The sequence below is a fragment of the Hemitrygon akajei genome, unplaced genomic scaffold (assembly GCF_048418815.1).
Source record: "Hemitrygon akajei unplaced genomic scaffold, sHemAka1.3 Scf000168, whole genome shotgun sequence".
NCBI lineage: Eukaryota > Metazoa > Chordata > Chondrichthyes > Myliobatiformes > Dasyatidae > Hemitrygon > Hemitrygon akajei.
In genome coordinates, this window is record NW_027332054.1 from 222,027 (window position 1) to 244,025 (window position 21,999).

The window sequence follows — 21,999 nt, forward strand, 5'->3', positions numbered from 1 at the left end:
GTTCATAGTGCACTGTGGGGCTGCAGTGGCGGGTTCCAATCTGCTAATTAAATTTGCTGACGGCACAACATTGATCGGCCGAATCCCAATTAATAACGAGGCAGCCTACAGAGAAGAAGTCATCACCCCGACACAGTGGTGTCAAGAAAACAACCTCTCCCTCATTGTGACAAAAACAAAGGAACTGGTTGTGGATTACAGGAGGAATGGAGACAGGGACCAAATTCAACATTTCCAAGTCTGTTATTGACACAAAATGCACATTTTAATATTGATCATGACACAATGTATTTTATACATTGTTAATGACGTAAAACATATTTATAGATTGTTACTGACAGAGAATCGTATAACTTGTGTTCCTTGTGTTATCTGAATGTACTTGCCTCTGATACTGCCACAAGTCAGTGTTTCTCTGTCCCTGTACCTTCCCCTACTTGTGCACTTGGCAATAAATTCAACAGGACCTGAGAAATCTCAGTGAGATTTGATTAGTGATGATCATCTTGGCAGCTCGGTAGGTCGAATGTATGCGACAGTACACTGTTAAATGCAAAACCCTGAACAATGTCGATGATCAGAGGGATCTTAGACTCCAAGTTCATCGCTCCCTGAAAGAGACTGCACAGATTGATCGGGTGGTTAAGAAGGCAAATGACATGGTTGTCTTTCTTAGTTGAAGCATTGAGTTCAAAAGTCGGGAAGTTGTGTTGCGGCTGTTCCGAGCCTGCGGTCGTACTGTGACTGTTTCTTTAAGAGCGCCGGCGTGAGGAGGCGGGGCTATGACGTCAGTCACGGGCTGACAGCGCTAACTGTGGACTGAACCATAAGAGAGAGAGAGCGATCTGCAGACAGGCAGTCGGCCAGTCTAAAGAGAGAGAGAGAGAGACTGGAAAAGCTGATAGCTTCAGTTAGTCGCAGCTGAGGCTTGGAACTCTCCTATGCCCACAAGAGTGGGTTGATCATCGGTACACGGAACCACAACGAATGTGTGTGGCTGTCACTTCGTATAATCCATAGGAGTGGGGTTTGTAATATCTTGTGTTAACCCTTGCCTGGGTATGTTGTGTGGTACCCCTGGAAGACGGTATTCCTAAGACAGGTCCACTTTCGCTGATAACTCGTCTGTGGACGGATTCAACTGATAAGAACTTCGTCGGCGGTTATTTTGAAGTAACGGCCTTTTCTCTACGTTTCACCCTGGATTACAAATATCTCTCTCCCGTCATTTATTCCGTGGATTACTGAATTTTCCTACTTACCATCTCAAGACTCTAAACTTTGTTCCCTCAGGCTCGATAGACTGGGAATTACATTTGCACATATATACACTTAACACTGTTAACTTTCCTTTATTTCGTTAAGTTACTATATTATAAGTAGATACTAATAAACAGAGTGTTTTAACCATCAAAACCAGACTCCAGTGTGAACTCTATTGCTGCTGGTTCGTTTCTAAAACGTTTCAGTTCGTAACACAGTTTTATAAAACTAGCTAGCCCACATCTGGAGTGTTTCATACAGTTCTGGTCGCCCCCATTCTCGGAAGGATGTCGGGGCTTTGGAGAGGGCGCAGAAGAGGTTTACCAGGACACTGCCTGGATTAGAGGGCATGAGCTATAACGAGAGGCTTGACAAACTTGTGTTGTTTACTCCAGAGCGGCGCAGGCTGGGGCGAGACTGGATGGACGTTTATAAGATTACGAGAGGAATAGATAGAGTGGATATATTTTTCCTGGGGGGTTGAAATGTCTAATACATTTAAGGTGAGAGGAGATGTGAGCGGCAAGTTTGCTTCTTTCCACAGACTAATGAGTAGCTGGAGTCTCTGCCTGTGGGGGGGGGGGGGGGGGGGGCGAGGTCACCAATCCTGACACGTGATCCCGTTTGCCCCTCCCATTTAACCGCGGATGGGCAGCATCTGGCGTCTGTTTCCGAGGCCCCGCCTTCCGATGATGTAATAATCTCTTCGCGCATGCTCACCGTCTCCGGGTGGACGGTGTTTTCCTCTCCGCTCAGAGCTGAAGTGGGTCGGCTGTGTGTTCAGGAAAGACTTTCGTCTCTTCCGTCGGGATCACTGTCTGCGGGCCGAGGATATCACTTTCCCATCGGTGAGTATTGAGACCGATCCCGAGCGGGGAGATCCGATGTTGGCCGTGAGCCCCGAACTGTGGGCCAGGAATTCATTTGTTTCCCAACTATCTGGGCTCGTCAGAAATGTGTCGACTTCACTTAATCTGCATTGAACGATCCAAACCAGGAGCCCAGGCTGTCTGTTTCCGCAGAATTGAAATTGAAGTCCCGCCGACAGGTCACGTGAGACTGTGTGCCGCAGATTCGCCCCGCCCTCTGCTTTGTGACGCCAGATCACGTGGTGTGATTTTGGCCGCTGAGTCCCATTAACTTACCCGAACTCGCCTCGTTTCCTGAGGCTTCTCGCATTTGTTCTGGAGCTTTATGGCTGTTGTGTCTTCTCCCGGAGTGGGGTGGGTGAGAAAGGAGAACGTCCCAGGTTGTGGGGATCTTTGGTTTCACTGCCTGCTTTACCGAGGGACTGGGAAGTCTAGGGGGAGAATGGTTCGAGCCTCCGCTTCCCGCAGTAGAGCTGAGCCATACATTACTCCTGCACGTTTATAGTCCAGCGACGGCGGTCGGTCCAGTATGGACAAGACAAGATCTGTATCCTAGGAACTGTAATACAAATTTCCTGAAATGGTCCTGTTTTAACCTGGAAATGGAGTGATAGTATAACAGTAAAGGAAGCACAACTTTTCCCTGTAAATTATCCTGGAACTGCTTTGTCTGTTATTCCTGGAAATGTGTCCGGTGCAGTTGTTGCTAATGAGGTTCACATGAATAATCTCAGGAATGATCGGCTTTATGTATGAGGAGCATTTGGTGGCTCTGGACCTGTGCTCAATGGAGTTCAGAGGGACGGTGGGGGTGGTGGAGGGATGGATGGTTAAGTAAACCTACCAAATGTTGAAAAGCCTGGATACAGTGGACATGGAGAGGATGTTTCCATTAGACAGAGAGTCTGTGATCTGACAGCAAGGTCTCAGAATAAACTTGCTTCCCTTTAAAACTGAGATGAGAAAAAAATTTTGGCCAAAAGATGTCTGATATGTGGAATTTGTTGCCGCAGAATTTGTTTGAGGCTGCCATTTGGGTCTATTTGTGAAGATTAATATACTGATGATTGCTGAGTAGCTTCAGGGTTACAGGAGAAAGGCAGGAATATGGTGTTGGAATAAAAATCAGCCATGATTGAATGGTTGAGTGGTGGAGCAGACCAGATGGATTGAATCACCTAATTCTGTTCCTGTGTCTTGTGACTGAATGATGGCTCCTTCTTATCCCGTATTGTTTTGTGATGTGTGAGGGACAATTAAAGATTGTTCACTGAGATAATTATATTTGCCAACGTTTAAATTTCAGTGAGTTTTGTTCCTAGTAACATTAAGCAGAAATGTTTGGTCCTCCTTTTCATTGTTAACGTGCTTCATTATCTTTCATGTTAACGTTAGACCTGCAGTGAGAGATTTATTGGAAGAAAAATCACGACTGAAGACAAGGGAACAGCAACAAGTGAACCAGCCCGAGGATTGAGAGCATCAACTGGAGAGAACCCATCTGACTCGGGAGATTCCAGTGATTCAGTCAGGAGAAAGTTTGGTGAGTCTCATTTACTCAAACACTGGTCCTTTAGACATTACATACCTGTACAAAGGAAGGTAGGAAATAGTTGTGAGTGAGACAGAATGTGCCCAGAAGAACCAGTTATGCCAGTACCAGTCAGACCCAGTTGTGAAGAAGCTCCCCCCCCTGCAATATTCCCTTTAAACTTTTCACCCTTCACCCTTAACCCATGTCCTCTGGTTTTTTTCTCCCCCAGCCTCAGTGGAAAAAGCCTGCTTGCATTCACTCTATCTATACCCATCATAATTTTATACATCTCTATCAAATCACCCTCATTCTCCTACGCTCCAGGGAATAAAGTCCTAACCTATTCAACCTTTCTCTGTAACTCAGTTTCTCAAGTCCCGGCAACATCCTTGTAAACCTTCTCTGCACTCTTTCGACCTTATTAATATTCTTCCTGTAATTCGGTGACCAAAATTGCACACACTACTCCAAATTCCCCCTCACTAATGCAATATACAACCTCACCATTACATTCCAACTCTTATACTCAGTACTTTGATTTATAAAGGCCAATGTACCAAAAGCTCTCTTTACTACCCTATCTACATGTGATGACACTTTTAGGGAATTTTGTATCTGTATTCCTAGATCCCTCTGTTCTAGTGCCCTCCTCAGTACCCTACCATTTACCTTGTATGTTCTACCTTGGTTTGACTTTCTAAAGTGCAATACCTCACACTTGTCTGTATTAAACTCCATCTGTCATTTTTCCAGCTGGTTCAGATCCCTCTGCAAGCTTTGAAAACCTTCTTCACTGTGCACTACACCTCCAATCTTTGTATCATCAACAAATTTGCTGATCCAATTTACCAAATTATTATCCAGATCATTGATATAGATGACAAATAACAATGGACCCAGCATTGATCCCTGTGGTACACCACTAGTCACAGGCCTCCACTCAGAGTAGCAATCCTCCACTACCACTCTCTGACTTCTCCCATTCTCAATTCCCAATCAAATTTACTACCTCACCATGTATACCTTGTGACTGAATCTTCCTAACTAACCTCCCATGCGGGACCTTGTCAAAGGCCTTACTGAAGTCCATGTAGACAACAACCACTGCCTTGCCTTCATCCACTTTCATTGTAACCTCCTCGAAACTCTCTAATATATTTGTTAAACATGGCACAAAGCCATGTTGACTCTCCCTAATAAGTCCCTGTCTATCTAAATAATTGTCAATCCTATCTCTTAGTACTCCTTCCAATAATTTACCCATGACCGTCATCAAACTTGCCAGCCTATAATTTCCCAGATTACTTTTAGAGCCTGCTTTAAACAACGGAACAACATGAGCTATCCTCCAAATCTCTGGCACCTCACCCGTAGATAACGACTTTTAAATATATCTGCCAGGGCCCCTGCAATTTCAACACTAGTCTCCTTCAAGGTCCAAGGGAATATCCTGTCAGGTCCTGGAGATTTATCTACTCACCTCAAGATAGCAAGCACCTCCTCCTCTTCTCTCTGTATAGGTTCCATGATCTCAATACTTGTTTGCCTTATTTCCATTGACTCCATGCCAGTTTCCCGAGGAAATTCAGACACAAAAAAACCATATCACATCTCCCCAATTTCTTTTGGTTCCATGCATAGCCAACCGCTCTGATCTTCAAGAGGATCAATTTTATCCCATAACTATCCTTTTGCTATTAATATACCTGTGGAAGCTCTTACTATCCTTCACCTTGACTGCCAACGCTACCTCATGTCTTCTTTCAGCCCTCCTGATTTCTTCCTTAAGTATTTGTTTGCACTTTTTATACTCCTCAAGTACCTTCTTTGTTCCCTGTTTCTTACACATGTCATACATCTCTCTCTTCTTTATCAGAGTTCCAATATCCCTCAAGAACCAAGGTCCCTTATTCTTATTCACTTTGCCTTTAATCCTGAGACTTTGTTCCCAGGGTGTCCTCATGGGCCATCCAGAAATGATTTCAGCTGGCGACAACCCTGTTTTCCCCTGTGGGGTAACCCTCATGTGGAATCGGGCTAATGGTCGGACCTTCAACCAAGTGAGTCCAGTCTCTGCTGTTAGTCTGGCTAGTTTACTCTTCAGAGTGCCATTGGCTCTTCCCACTCTGCCAGTGGCCCGTGGGTGGTATACACAGCGGAATTGTTGCTTGATAGCTAGTTCGTTACGTACCCCTTTGTTTACTTTCACCACAAAGTGTGGGCCATTGTGAGAGCTCAGCATCTCTGGCAGGCCGTACCTGGGAATTATTTCCCGTAATAATATCTTCATAGCTGTCATAGCAGTATTATTGGTAGTTGGAATAGCTTCAATCCACCTACTAAGCAGATAATAACTAAGCAGTATCTATAGCAATGTACTCAAGGCAATTCAATAAAATCAACTTGTAGACACAAAAAGATCCACCTGGCAAGGGAGACATACCCGGTGTGCAGGGTACAGGTTACCAACCATTCCCTCCTTTCCCAGGGGTGTACAATTGTGTATATGATCGACCAATATCGGTAAAAATTGTGTAGGAACACAAACCTGTCCTATTGGGTGATTCAAAAAGCTAGGTTGGGTTCTTTCTGGCACCCCATCTGGGACACAATTTGCGCTCCTCTTCAGAGACGTCCCCCTGAAAAGTACGTACCTCCCTCATGTCTGGCAAACCTGTTCTTCTTAAGTCACAGAGGGATGCTTGACGGGAACCCGAGGGGACTACAACTACCGAGGATTGTGCCGCACTTTTCGCTGTCTCATCCGCTAAAGCATTGTATTTAGTGACTCATTCGGATATGTGGGTGTGGGCTGGTCATTTAATAACAACCAAAATGCGAGGTAGCTGTAGAGCGGTGAGTAAGTTGTTTACAAAGGTGGCATTACTAATGGGGTGGCCAGAGGAAGTCAGGAATCCCTATGTTCCCAGAGATCCCCGTAGTCATGTACAATTCCAAATGCATAACAGAGTCTGTATAAACATTCCCACTTTAGTCAGTTGCTGGGATACAGGCACGAGTCAGAGCAAACAGCTCAGCCTTCTGGGCGGAGACAGCTGCTTCAAAAGAGGCCTGTTCAATTACTTCACTGTCCATCACTATCGCATCGTTTCCCTGCTGGATCCACAAAAGAGCTTCCATCCTCAGAAAATGTTGCCTCAGGCTTGAGGGGATATTGAGGAAGGGATGGGAGAGTCTGTCCTTCTTTCATGGTGATCTGGATGGGGGGCAGTTGGTGCTGTCAACTTCATTGTCTGAAATTGAGCAGAGATTATGTGCAATGTCTTGGGTTCGGTCAATATTAAAAGATTTTCTTAGCAGATGTCCTGTCTTCACCTCAGACTCCTTCCAGTATCAGAGTTGGCCTGCGGCCAAGTCTTGCCAGTCTCCCTTGTTGCTGGAGGCTTGTTTCATCAGGGTGTAGGCAAGGAACTCTAGGCTCTTTGGCTTGAACCCAGGGCAAACCCTAACGATGGTATGGGGAGCCACCAGTCCTGTCTGTCGCCAAAGGAAATCCGGAACTTCGGCCAGTAATGCACTGCCCTCTCCTCCTTAATCCTGTCCAATCACCATGACTGGGAACTTCTGTCCCTCGTGGGGTGCATGATATTGGCTTTCCTCAGTTGAGCACCCCGTAGGGTCATAGCACAGAGTCACGTAGGGGTCGGCCGCTGGCAGAAGGGGTTCAAACGCGGTGGAGTCCAGATTAAGTGCCCACCACTGGGGATTCGGAAACTGGGGAAGCTGTCGGTTGTTCACCTGTCACAGGGTGACAGCATTGTCTGTCTCTCCTTTCCCCCTGTCCTCCACAATCAGCTCCTTTGTTTTTGTGACAATGAGGGAGAGTTTGTTTTCTTGATACCATATAACAATCACAGCACAGAAACAGGCCATCTCGGCCCTCCTAGACCGTGCCGAACTCTTAATCTCACCTAGTCCCACCTACCCGCACTCAGCCCATAACCCTCCACTCCTTTCCTGTCCATATACCTATCCAATTTTACCTTAAATGACACAACTGAACTGGCCTCTGCTACTTCTACAGGAAGCTCATTCCACACAGCTATCACTCTCTGAGTAAAGAAATACCCCCTCGTGTTTCCCCTAAACTTTTGCCCCCTAACTCTCAAATCATGTCCTCTCGTTTGAATCTCCCCTACTCTCAATGGAAACAGCCTATTCACGTCAACTCTATCTATCCCTCTCAAAATTTTAAATACCTCGATCAAATCCCCCCTCAACCTTCTACGCTCCAATGAATAGAGACCTAACTTGTTCAACCTTTCTCTGTAACTTAAGTGCTGAAACCCAGGTAACATCCTAGTAAGTCGTCTCTGCACTGTCTAATTTATTGATATCTTTCCTATAATTCGGTGACCAGAACTGTACACAATATTCCAAATTTGGCCTTACGAATGCCTTGTACAATTTTAACATTACATCCCAACTTCTGTACTCAATGCTCTGATTTTTAAAGGCCAGCGTTCCAAAAGCCTTCTTCACCACCCTATCTACATGAGACGCCACCTTCAGGGAACTATTCACTGTTATTCCTAGATCTCTCTGTTCCACTGCATTCCTCAATGCCCTACCATTTACCCTGTATGTTCTATTTGGATTATTCCTGCCAAAATGTAGAACATCACAATTCTCAGCATTAAACTCCATCTGCCAACGTTCAGCCCATTCTTCTAACTGGCATAAATCTCCCTGCAAGCTTTGAAAACTCACCTCATTATCCACAACACCTCCTACCTTAGCATCATCAGCATACTTACTAATCCAATTTACCACCCCATCATCCAGATCATTTATTTATATTACAAACTACATTGGGCCCAAAACAGATCCCTGAGGCACTCCGCTAGTCACCGGCCTCCATCCCGATAAACAATTATCCACCACTACTCTCTGGCATTTCCCATCTAGCCACTGTTGAATCCATTTTATTACTCCAGCATTAATACCTAACGACTGAACCTTCTTAACTAACCTTCCATGTGGAACTTTGTCAAAGGCCTTGCTGAAGTCCGTATAGACTACATCCACTGCCTTACCCTCGTCAACATTCCTCGTAACTTCTTCAAAAAATTCAATAAGGTTTGTCAAACATGACCTTCCACGCACAAATCCATGCTGGCTACTCCTAATCAGATCCTGTCGATCCAGATAATTATAAATACTATCTCTAAGAATACTTTCCATTAATTTATCCACCACTGATGTCAAACTGACAGGTCTATAATTGCCAGGCTTACTTCTAGAACCCTTTTTAAACAATGGAACCACATGAGCAATACGCCAATCCTCCGGCACAATCCACATTTCTAATGACACCTGAAAGATCTCCGTCAGAGCTCCTGCTATCTCTACACAAACTTCAGATGTTATCTCTACACATACCAGTCAGATGTTGTTCAGACTTCAGACAGAGTCAGTAATCAAATGGTTGAGCATGGTGCGATGAATGTGCTGAGCTCCATATGTGACAATGCAAGAAGCATCGTAGGAAAGCCAGATGAGTTCAGGAAAGGGAATTTGTAGATATCATTGGGATGTGGTGGCACCCAACAGTCTGAGGGATTCAGGGGAACAAATTTGTAGAGAGATTGCAGACCATGCCAAGAAACAAAAGTTGATTCAGTAAGTGATTTTAACTTTCCATGTGTTGACTGGGACTCCCATACTGTAAAAGGAATAGATAGGATAGAGTTTGTCAAATATGCCCTTAATCGGTACGTAAAATTCCCGATGTAGAAGTGTGCAATAAGCTGTTAGGCAATGATCAGGGCTGGTGACAGAAATTAGTGATCATAATGCCAAGAAATTCAGAATAAAGATGGAAAAAGAGAGGTCTGGACCATGAGTTTAGATTCTAAATTGGAGAGAGGTCAATTTTGATGGTATCAGAAAGGATCTGACAGGTGTGGTTTGGGACAGGCTGTTTTCTGACAAAGGAGTACTTTGTAAGTGGGAGGCCTTCAAAAGTGAAATTTTGAGGGTGTAGAGTTTCTATGTGTCACAATGTAAAAGTTGAAATGTAACTGGTGCAGGGAACCTTGGCTTTCAGGAGATATTGAAGCCCTGGATATTTTGTTCTTTTAAATGCCTCAGACATTTGAGTGCTACCAAGACTCATTAATCATCATCCATGCTCTGAGCTCATCTGAACTTTTTCTTTCATTGTTGTCTGTTGGTTTCTAGCTTCCCAATAGCTTTTGCATTTTTGTTTGCCCTCTCTTTGGCTTTTATGTTGGCTTTGGCTCCTCATTACAGCCACTGTTGTGTCCTCCTGCCTTTCCAATGCTTCCATTTCTTTGGGATGTATCGATCGCTCAGCTCCCGAATTGCTCCCAGAAACTCCAGCCATTGCTGCTTCATTGTCACTCCAACCTTTTCCCTTCCAAACAAGTTTGTCCAGCTTCTCTGTCATAGAATCATGGAGACGTTCAATATGGAAACAGGCCGTTTGGCCCATCTAGTCAATGCCAAAAAAACACTTAAGCTGTCTATTGCAAGTACCTGCACCGAGACCATCGCCCTCCATACCCCTACCATCCAGGCTTCCTTCAAAACCTCTTTGAAATGGTGAAACCGAGCTCATATTCACCACGTGCTGACATGTCATTCCACACTCTCACGACCATTTCAGTAAAGAGTTTTTCCAAATGTTCTCATTAAATTTTCACCTTCCCCACTTACCCATGACCTCGGTTGTCATCCCACCCAATCTCAGTGGAAAAAGCTGCTTGTATTTACCCTATCTATACTCTCATAATCTTGTATACTTCTAACAATTTCCCAAAGCAATGTATAATTTCCTTGTTTATGTTTAGAGCCTTTTTTACGTGTATAAGATGATGAGGGGCATTGATCGTGTGGATAGCCAGAGGTTTATTCCCAGGGCTGAAATGGCTAACACGAGGGGGCATAGTTTTATGGTGCTTGGAAATAGATACCGAGGGGATGTCAGGGGTAAGATTTTTACCCAGAGAGTGGTGGGTGCGTGGAATGCACTGCAGGCTATTTGTGTGAGAGTATTTCAGTTACTGTGAGGCCAGGAGCCCGTGCTGCTCAGTGGGAACAGGGACTAATACCAATGGCGAGAGTCAAACTGAGCCAGGTCACAGATTGGAGATGGCAGAGATGCCCCATTCTTATAGAGAGAGGAAGAGCATCAGAGAGTTTGATGGTCATTCCAGATACCAGCACTGTGCCCAGTTAGATGATTTCTCTCTCCAACTTGGGTTGAACTTCACTGTAAGAGTGTGATGCCAGATCACACCTTGACAACTCAAGTGATCTCATATGAAAAGTTGTCCTACACACATTGATGGATTTTGTAAATCTTTTTACAGGCTAAAAACAAGGAATTTATCTACGGGAATCTCGAACACAACACGCCAATTTTGCTGTCTCTGTCCAGATATTTAATAAGTGGAGCAAGGGATTCACTTGATCATCCTTCCTGCTCAGGCTGTGGGGAGGGATTCACTCTATCATCTGACCAACTGGCACAGCGGTCATTTTACACAGGGGAGAGGCCGTTCATCTGCTGAGACTGTGAGAATGGATTCAATGGATCTTCTCAACTGAATGTACATCAGCAAGTTCACACTGGACAAGGCCATTCACCTGTTCTGTGGGTGAGAAGGGATTCAGTTGTCTTCCCACCTGTGGACACACCAGTCAGTTCACACTGGGCAGAGGCTGGTCATCTGCTGAAGTTGTGGGGCAGGATTCAATCAGTCTTCTGACCTAATGGCTCACCAGCGAGTTCACACTGGGGAAAGGCCGTTCACCTGCTCGGAATGTGGGAAGGGATTCACCTACTCATCCCAACTGAAGATACAGCAGCGAGTTCACACTGGGGAGAGGCCATTCACCTGCTCAGACTGTGGGAAGGGATTCACACAATTAGCTGGCCTACAAGCACACCATTCAGTTCACACTGGGGAGAGGCCGTTCACTTGCTCAGACTGTGGGAAGGGATTCACTTCGTCATCTCAACTGAAGGTACATCAGCGAGTTCACACTGGGGAGAGGCCGTTCATCTGCTCAGACTGTGGGAAGGGATTCACACAGTTATCTGGCCTGCAAGCACACCAGTCAGTTCACACTGGGGAGAGGCCGTTCATCTGCTCAGACTGTGGGAAGGGATTCACACAGTTATCTAGCCTGCAAGCACACCAGTCAGTTCACACTGGCGAGAGGCCGTTCACCTGCTTAGACTGTGGGAAGGGATTCACTCTGTCATTTTGCCTACTGACACACCAGTCAGTTCACACTGGAGAGTGGCCATTCACCTGCTCAGACTGTGGGAAGGGATTCACTCGGTCATCTCAACTGAAGGTACATCAGCGAGTTCACACTGGGGAGAGGCCATTCACCTGCTCGGATTGTGGGAAGGGATTCACTTCGTCATCTCAACTGAAGGTCCATCAACGAGTTCACACTGGGGAGAGGCCATTCGCCTGCACATTCTGTGGGAAGGGATTCACTCAATCATCTCAATTGAAGGTACATGAGCGAATTCACACTGGGGAGAGGCCATTCACCTGCTCAGACTGTGGGAAGGGATTCACTCGGTCATCTCGCCTACTGACACACCAGTCAGTTCACACTGGGGAGAGGCCGTTCACCTCCTGTTAATGTGGGAATGTATTCACTCAGTCATCTAACCTTATGTAACTCTCACTCCAGCTAGCAGCTTAATATAGGGGGTGATAGCCCCCTAGCTCGGCCAAATGTGGGTGGATGCTGTGCCGTGGCCCCTGTTACAAATCAATACCCCAAAATAACAAACAGTACACAATATGTGATTCATAATTCTTACTTTGACTATAGGGTTAGTAAAGTAAAAAAAACAGGGCCCACTCTCCCCATTCGTGGCTTCTCATCTCTCCCCAGAAAAAGCCCATGAAATTCTCTCATCCAGACTCACAAGAAAGAACATTTCTGTCATTGGATAGCCCAGCACTCCAAAACCCTGTTATCTCTAGTTGTAAACTAGACATTTCTGCTACAGAGAAACCATTACCTCAGCAGTGAAACATTACAGAGAGGCCATTAAATCAACAGTGAAACCTTACAGCGTGTTACACTTACAACTCACTACCAGGTTCACACAGGGGAGAAAGTTTCAATGAGCTGCATGCTGGATATTTGTCCATCACCGTTGCTGAATGCAATTTCGAGAGTGACTGTAGGTGCTGAACTCTGCAATTATTGCTGCTGCTCACCAGGCATGGGAGGAGTTTCTTCTGCTGCATATTCACCTTTAATGGGACTCGATCTGTGTCAAATGAATCAGTTCTATCTTAAACACTGTCTCTGGTACTTAGTGAATTTATAACACACTTAGTGTACAGTAGAGAGTCAACTCAGGCCGGCTGAACCCTGCCAGTGATTCTGTTCCACAACAGATCTTTCAAATTCTCCCCTGTTGTTCACCTCTCACTCTCCCTGGGATGAGGTCCAAATAGTCACCACTGTGTGGGCGAAGAGGTTTCCCTTGAATTTCCTGCAGACTGAAGAAGTCGAGCTGACTGCAGTTCTGTCTGAGATGTTCTTTGCCCCTCTAATCTCTGGGCTGAGGAAGAATGACATTGGGAGTTAACCTCCTTAATCATGACTCATGTCCACATTATGGGTCACTTTCCCCACTTCTAAAGTGTTGTTAGCGAACACCATTGTCCTCTAAAGACTGAAAGCAGAGTGGGAAACCATCAATTGGATTTTCAACGAAGCTGGGTCAGAAACCAGAGGCAGGTCTGCACAGAGCAGAGGTTCGGGCCCTGGACGATGGTCGGGGTAAGAACGTATGATGAGGAGAAGGGATTCAGCAACAGGGCATGCCAACCAATGAGATTTGGAAGCAGATTGACAGAGAAAGTAATTAGGTTATCTGACTGATGACACAAACACTACCTGTGGTGAGGTGCTCCACTGGTTGAGGAACATGTGTGTTGGGAATGGTTTTATCTATTGGGGGAGTTGCTCCTGCTTGTTTATCCTGTAATATAACCAGATGGATTGACCTATCTGAAATAATGTATTGATGATCATATAACTTGTAAGATTTTGACTCTGAAACTGGATCAGGCTTGAATTTATGGTGCCTTCATGAGGTGATGGAGGGCATTCGTGAGTTTGTGTTTTAAAGCAAGATTTTGGTGAATGATATTTGCCACTTGATTGTACCTTTGTAAGTAATCAGATTGAGTTAAACTGCTGCAGGATCCTGGAAAGTGTTGGATTGTGTCTGGTTTCACTTGGCCTTTTCTGCACTTACTGCCTTGTTTGTTTATATTTCAAGTATTCCGCATTTTTTTTCTTTTGTTAACTACTTTGTCTTGTATTTGGACACTAATTGGCAGACGAAATAATTTGGCTATCTGACTGACGAACAATGCCTGTGGTGGGGGCACATGTGTGTGTTGAGAATGGTTATACCTATTGAGGGAGTTATTCCTGCCTGTTTATCCTGTAATATTATATCCAAATGGTTATTTGAGATGATCCTAACTGAAATAATGTATTGATTATCATATAAATTGGTGGATTATGTCCTTAACTGAATCAGGCTTGAATTTATGGTGCCTTAATGAAGTTACTGTGGTCATTCATCCGTTTGTATTTTAAAGATAGATTTTGGTGAATGATATTTGCCACTTGATTGTACCTGCGTAAGTAATCAGATTGAGTTAAACTGCTGCAGGATCCTGGAAAGTGTTGGATTGTATCTGGTTTCTCTTGGCCTTTTCTGCACTTACTGCCTTGTTTGTTTGTATTTCATGAAGTTTCGATTTGTTTTACTTTTGTTACCCACCTCATCCTGTATTTCCTCAAGAAACTCCTCTGTTTTTGGGAAGAGGTCAACACTCAGTTAGGTGCTCGATGCTTCCTTGTCACCATCTTATCTGCTCAGATCATTGGGATGTCTCCCATGGAGGGTCATACTCATTTCACTGGTTAATGTTTTCTTCCAGAGTGATGATTTATTCTTCTGAGCCAGCTTTTCATTTAAGTTTTCTGGTCTGTATTTCTTATCATAATTGCATATACACACATGGAGTCAGCTCAGTTCCTCCGCCATATCCTTATCTCCATTTACAATTTCTCCAGCATCATTTTCTTTTGGTCCTATATCTACTCTCACCTGTCTTTTACTCTTTATATACTTGAAAAAGCTTTTAGTATCCTTTTTGATATCATTTGCTAACTTTCTTTCATAGTTCTTCTTTTCTCTATTAATGACCTTCATACTTTCCTTTCATAAGTTTTTTAAAAAACTTCCCAATCCTCTGTCTTCACACTAAGTTTTGCTTCCTTGTATGCCCTCTGCTTTGCTTTTACTTTGGCTTTGACTTCTCTTGACAGCCACGGTTACATCCTTTATCCATTCGAAAACTTCTTTTTCTTTGGAATATATCTGTCTTGCACTTTCCTCACTTCTCGCATAAACTCCAGCCACTGCTGCTCTGCCGTCCTTCCTGCTAGTGTCCCTTTCCAGTCAACCTTGGCCAGTTCCTCTCTCATGCCACTGTAATTTCCTTTACTCCACTGAAATACCGACACATCTGATTTCGGCTTCTCTTTCTCAAATTTCACAGTGAACTCAATCATGTTGTCATCAATAAGGGTTCCTTCACTTCCATCTCTCTAATTACCTCTGTTTCATTACACAATACCCAATCCAGTACAGACAATCCCCTAGTGGGCTCAACAACAAGCTGTTCTAAAAAGCCGTCTCGTAGACATTCTAGAAATTCTCTCTCTTGAGATCCATTGCCGACCTGATTTTCCCAATCCACTCTTCCAGTAGCGATCTGATATTCCCAATGATTTTCCTTGATTTTGACCCCTTGTCAAAATTTCTGCTACTGTCAATAGATCAGCGAGTAAAAGACGACCTGATTTCCAAAAGGCATAAGGTTAGAGATGACACATTTCTTTAATATTTAAGGAAGATTACATTTTTATTTCAATCTATTACAGTTTCAAAATAACAACAAAAGGAAAAGGGCCAGAAGCAAATGTTTAGGCACCCTACATGTTCAGTAGCACCCCCTTTGGCAAGTATCACAGCTTGTAGACACTTTTTGTAGCCAGCCAAGAGTCTTTCAATTCTTGTTTGGGCAGATTTCTGGGTTCAGACATTAGTAGCAATGTACTTACTGTGGAAATTACAAATCACAATATTATTAGAATCACAGAGCCAAGCAGCAATGAAACAGGCCCATCAGCCCTTCTAGTCAATGCCGACCTGTTTTTGTTGTTACTGCCCATTTCCAGCTACCTGCACCAGAGCCTCCATACACCTCCCATCCACGTCCTCACCCAAATTCCTCTTTAGTGTCTAAATCAAACCCACATCCTCCAAATCCACAAGCAGCTCATTCCACACTCTCACCAACCTCCGAGTGAAGAATTCCCCTTCAGATTCCCCTCAGATAATTCACTTTCACCCTGAACTTATGTCCAATGTCAGGGTGAGAGGGAGGACGGGGCAGAGAGGGAAGACAGTAAGGGGTGGGGGTGGTCGAGTGCGGAGAGGGAAACAGAGCAGAGAGATTATACATAATATTTTTGAGGAAAACTAATTGTTTGAACTTGCTGCAAACCTACTCTCCATATCCTGTATATTCTTAACCAGATTATTGATCGAGATGACAAGTAGCAATGGTTGATGTTCAAAGTAAATTTTATTATCAGAGTACAGAAATTTTATATAGTCACATACCACATAAAACCCTGACATAGTTTTTCCTACAGGAACACTTAGCAAATCTTTAGAATAATAACAGGATCAATGAAAGATCAAGTAGAGCACAGAATTCAATCAACTGTGCAAATGCAAATATAATTAAATATCAATGAATAATGAGAGCAATGGGGTGTAACCCTGGGGAACCTCACTAGGCCCGGGCCTCGAGTCCAATAAATAGCTTCCCACCATCACTCTCTGCTTCCTACCATCAAGACAACTGTGCATCCAGTGAGCCAGCTCTCCCTGGATCCCGTGTGATCTGACTTTCCACAGCAACTTACCATGTGAACCTTATCAAAGGCCTCTCTGATGCCCAACTAGGCCACGATCCTGGGACAGAGGTGTCACCGATCCGAGGACATAGATTTAAGCAGAGGATGAAGAGGTTTAGAGGGATCTGAGGAGGAGATTTGTCACTCAGAGGGTGGTTGGAATCTGGAACACACTGCCCGAGGTGGTGGTGGAGGCAGGTCCCTTCACAACATTTACGAAGAGGATGAGCATTGAAACTGCCAAGATACAGTCGGCTGTGAACCAAGTGCTGATAAATGGGACCAGTGTAGACAGTGAGTGGATGGTCAGAACAGGTATGGCCGGCCAAAGGCCTGTTTCCGTGCTGTGTGATCCACCACTCCGGACATGCTAAATTAATGATGGTTTAACAAGGCATTGATTTCAAAACTCCACACCCCTCTCCAACCTGAAATAAACCTGACTGAACCCCTTTGTCACCACTGTGAGTATCAGTTTCTGTCAAGGTAGCATAGAGATTGGTCACTTCTGCTAAACAACTGGCAATTGATGAAGTTTCTGTGTCTTCTTCCATTAATGTCGCTGCCTTACAGCAAAACTAACCCTCTCACTGTGTCAGAATCAGTGATTAAATCAGACTCCAAACACTGTGCTTTCATCCCTGCACGTTATAACTGGAACCATCTCACTGAGGGTCTGATGGAGACATGTGATCACATCTCCCCTGCTTCTGACATTTCAAATACCCTCAGAATGGTTTTCTGATTCAGTCTGAAGGTTATGGTACATTCAGCTCGTCGTCAGACCTGACAAACCATGTCCTCCCACAGCTGGTTCCACCTGTTGGTGTGTCCTCTTTCCTCCACCTCCAGGGAAGCTGCATCTCCACACAAACTCCTCACTTGAGACGACTGTCTGTACCCGTGACACAGGAAATCACATCACTGTCACTCTCCTGATACCGTGTCTGACCTGCTCACCTCCGGGTATCCTCCCTCAACAAGCCTCTTCCTCAGTCACCATCTGTGAGATTATATAAAAACACAATCACTGTAAAACGATCTGTCAGGCAGCTCCTGTACCCTTCCACCCCGGACGATGGTTTGCTGATTAAAACTCTCTCTCCTCAGCCCTTCCCTATCCCCTTTCCTTTTGCAAACTCCAGATATGCCAGCTGATCCGAATCCACTGTGAGGACATTTATATCTCACAGGAGGATGTAGAACCCCGTGTTGTTCTCTGATACAGAGGTCACTGACACCCCACCGCCATCCCAACAGCCCATGACGGTGACAGCTCTTCCAGACACTGGGGCTTTGTAACAAACACAATGTTAACAGCAAGATTAGACAGCGTTAAAATTGAAGAGAATTGCTGCTTCCTAAAAGGACATGCGAGCGTCCGATACAACGGAGCAGATCCTCCCCTGTTTACAACTTTATTTGACCCGGAACACGGAAGGTCCGATCATCCAACTCTCTCACAACAGCAACCCCACCTTCCTCCCCTCCCGACTACTGCCTCACACCCTTCCCTCCACTCTCCCCACACTCACAGTCCACCCATAACCTTTACCCACACACACACACAGACAGATCCCCTTCACCCTAAACCCCTCCGAGCCCGGAAACCACAACTAACTGATCCCACAGCCCGGGCTCGGGCGCAAAGCTAGAACCGGGGCTGCGGGACCGGAGAGCCCGGAGCCTCCAGCCGTCCGGCAGAGCTCGTTCCCGGCACTTTTCATAGAAACATAGAAAACCTACAGCACGATACAGGCCCTTCGGCCCACAAAGTTGTGCTTCCACGGCAGCCGGCCCCCGATTTCCACAAAACAGAGATCAGACCCTTCTTCACGGACGCCTGAACAGAAGAACCGCCGGCGACAGCTCCAGTCGGCACTGCGCCTGCGTTTAGCAGGAGGTTCTGGGCTGCACCAGCCGTGGCCTGGGGTCCCTACAGAGGGACCAGTGGCAGGCGGCGGGAGGGACAACGGAGAGGTAAATCACAAACACGACAAAGTCTGCAGATGCTTGAAATTCAGAGCAACACAAACAAAATGCTGGAGGAACTCAGCAGGCCGGGCAGCATCTATCGAAAAGAGTCAACAGTCGACGTTTCCAGTTGAACCCTCCTTCAGGACTGAGATCGAATGGGAGAAATATCTGAATAAAATCGGGGCGGGCGAGGAAATGTCTCGCTTGTAGCTGACAGGTGAAGCCAGGTAGGTGGGAAAGCTCAAGAGCAGAAGAAAATAGAGTCTAATAGGAGAGGAGAGTGGAGAATAGGAGAAAGGGATGGAGCATCGGACCCAGAGAGAAGTGATAAGCAGGTGAGAGGACGTGAAAAGTCACAGAGGAAGAGAGGGAGTGGGAGGGAGGGGTGTGAGGGAAATTTGTTCACCGGAAGGAGAAATCTATATTTAAGCTATCAGGTTGTGGGGGTGGGGGTGCCCAGACGGAGTATAAGTTGCTGATCTTGGACCCTGAGGGTGGCTTCATCTTGGCACAGGATGAGCTGACACGTCGGAACGGGAATGGGAATCGGAACTTAAATGTTTGGACACTGGGAAGTCCCGCTCGGAGCGGATAGTTCAAAGGGTAATTTATTATCAAAGCAGGTATCCATAAATAACGCTGTTTTTTTTTCTTCTCCAGAGAGCCACGAAACAAAGAAAGAGCATGAAAGTCGTTCAGAGAGAAAAATCAAACACCCAGCCCAGACCCCGCATAAAAAAGGACAGCATCCCGATCATCAACCCCCAAAACCCACCGTTCCGCACAAAAGGGAACAATAATATCGACCCCCGATAAAGAAAACAACCCTGTGTACGTATTCTAAGATAACAACCCTACCCCGCACAACTGCGGAGGAGCCGGTGTCACCAGTGTCGAGGCGACCGCATCGGGAGCAGCGGACACAACGGGTGACCTCGGAAGATTCACAGGTGAAGTGTCGCCTCACCTGGAAGGATGTTTGGAGAACGGAGAGAGTTCGGCCGTCCGGCCCTTTCACTGTGACACCCCGAGCTCCACATCAAATCCGTCCAAACGAATCTGGGCGAACTTTAATGACTAATAAATATAATTCCTCTCAGCGATCAGCTGTCTGAATGATTCCCTGACTCTGAGAGGAAGGGGTATCTATGGTCCAAACTGTCAGGGTGTTGAGTTTACCAGGAGACAAAGAATGCAGGGACGAGAGGTTTTCTGTTGACTAATAAACTGTGTGTGGACCCCGCTGGCAATTCTGGTGTTGTGACCCGAATCGAGTCAAACACCACGCTGCCCACTCCACCAACAACACGGCACAGCCGGACACATAACAGGGGACTTTACATCTCACAACACTGGATTCAGTGATGAAACCCGTGATTAATGTTGTTGTGCCACTGAAAAGTCCATTAAGGTGCTTTTAAATGCCAGTGCTCTCCCACAGGTGACGTCACACAGCTCCTCACCCACGCGCCTGACGTCACAAATGGGCTCCCCACACCGGGATCTGCCCTCACGTGCGCGGTGTCTTACGTCACCCACGCGCTGCTGTGCTCGAGCTGTATCGGTTGAACGGCTGGGCTAATAATCACGTGACCAGCCCCTTTCCCCCCCCATCGCTGTCAACAGAGGATTCAGGCGCTGCGCTATTCCCATTGGTGCGAAGCGATGCCAATCACTGGTTACAACCAGTCGTGGAGGCGGACAAGCCGAGTGGGCGTTACCCCGCTGAGTTCGTCTCCCGCTCAAGCGCCGACCGCCTCCTCAGAGCGGAGAAAACCTCAAAGTAAATGTCCGCTTTCTGATTTATTTCCATTTCCCTCCGAGGGAAGTTGGGACGTTTGTGAAGCGTCTCCTGCGGCCGGAGTCTGATGTATCGCTGAGAGGTAGGAGGAGACCGCTCGGCCCGTCGGTTTGATGCCGGTTCCCCGGAGAGGGAGGGGGGATTTTATTGAAAGGATGAAGATGGTGAGAGAGGGGGCGGACAGGATGTTTGTCCCGGTGGGGACAGGAGGGGCTCATCTGTAGAAATGTCTGGGCCCAATGTGGATTCACCACATTGGGGCAAAGTGACAATTACTTGTGGTTTGTTCAAATTGTACCTGGAATATGGTGTAAAATCCCGCTCCCCATACTGACACGTGTTATACAGACCAAAGAACAAACTGCCGGAGGAACTCAGTGGGTCGGGCAGCATCTGTGGAGGGAAATGGACCGTCAACATTTCGGGCCGAGACCCTCCCTCTGGACTGAGAGTGGACGGGAAATAGTCAGAGAAAAGAGGTGAGGGGTGGAGATAGGGCAAGAGCTGGGGATCGAGAGGTGGATCCAGGTGAGGGGGAGGTGGGAAGGTGGAAACAGTGACAGGGGTGGGAGGTGAGTGGTTGGGGCAACACGGGGCTGCAGAAGATGGAAATTAATTCCATAGAGGATTAACAAAGAGGTTAGAGAGTATTTGTTACAGAGAGTGCAATGAAGATTCACCAGGCTGATCCCTGGAGTGGTGGGGTCATCATATGAAGAAAGATCAAATGTGATAACCCTTTCATTTAGAGAATCGAGGACTGAGAGGTGAACACATTGAAATGCACAACATCATTACCGGTTGAACCAGGGATCCCAGTCTCGGAAAAGGGGGTGGACTGTCCGGGATTGAGATGAGGGGAAATGCCTCCACTTCGAGGGTGGTGAATGTCTGTAAGTCCCCACCATAGAGGGCAGTGAAGACTCAGTGATCCTCCTCATATAAAACAGAGGACAGCAGATGTGTGGAGACCGAAGGGATCGAGGAAATGAGGATTGGGCAGAAACATGTGGCTGAGCTGGGAGAGCATCCACCATCTTGTTGATGGTTTGAGGGGCTGAATGGCCACCTCCTTCTGTTTCTCATTTGATGTCTCAGTTTTCCTGTCCAGTCAGGCTCCGGAGGAACGTGAATAGAACTTAGTGTTTATAAACATTGACTGTATTGACAGTGAAACCTGCACATTTCCTGTGTGTGTCTAAATTGTGTGTCGGACCGGGATGAGAATCGAACTATAACTCTGAGAACTCTGTGTCCTGAGAGTGGAGGGAAAGGGTCAGGGAGATATGGAGGGAAAAATTAAAACTGTTGCTGCAATAATACGGGAAGTAATGAAGTAATGTGGGAAACGCGGCGTGTGAAGGGTGAGGAGCGGAGTCACCGGGTCAGGTGAGAGGCTCTCCACCCGTCACGTGACCCGTTTTGCCGCGGATCCGCACCATCTGCAAGTTTATTTCTGAGGCCCCGCCCACCGTCCTGATGACTCGCTGACGACATCGCGCATGCTCAGT

The 21,999-nt window shown here is 46.0% G+C and overlaps 1 long non-coding RNA gene across 1 annotated transcript; it reads left to right on the forward strand.

Annotated features, from left to right (window-relative positions):
- Positions 1–1,971: 1,971 nt before the first annotated feature.
- LOC140724160 (uncharacterized) lies at positions 1,972–11,503 on the forward strand. Its single transcript, XR_012098049.1, has 3 exons — positions 1,972–2,111; positions 3,528–3,675; positions 11,025–11,503. It is a non-coding gene; the product is annotated as an uncharacterized lncRNA (long non-coding RNA).
- Positions 11,504–21,999: the final 10,496 nt, after the last annotated feature.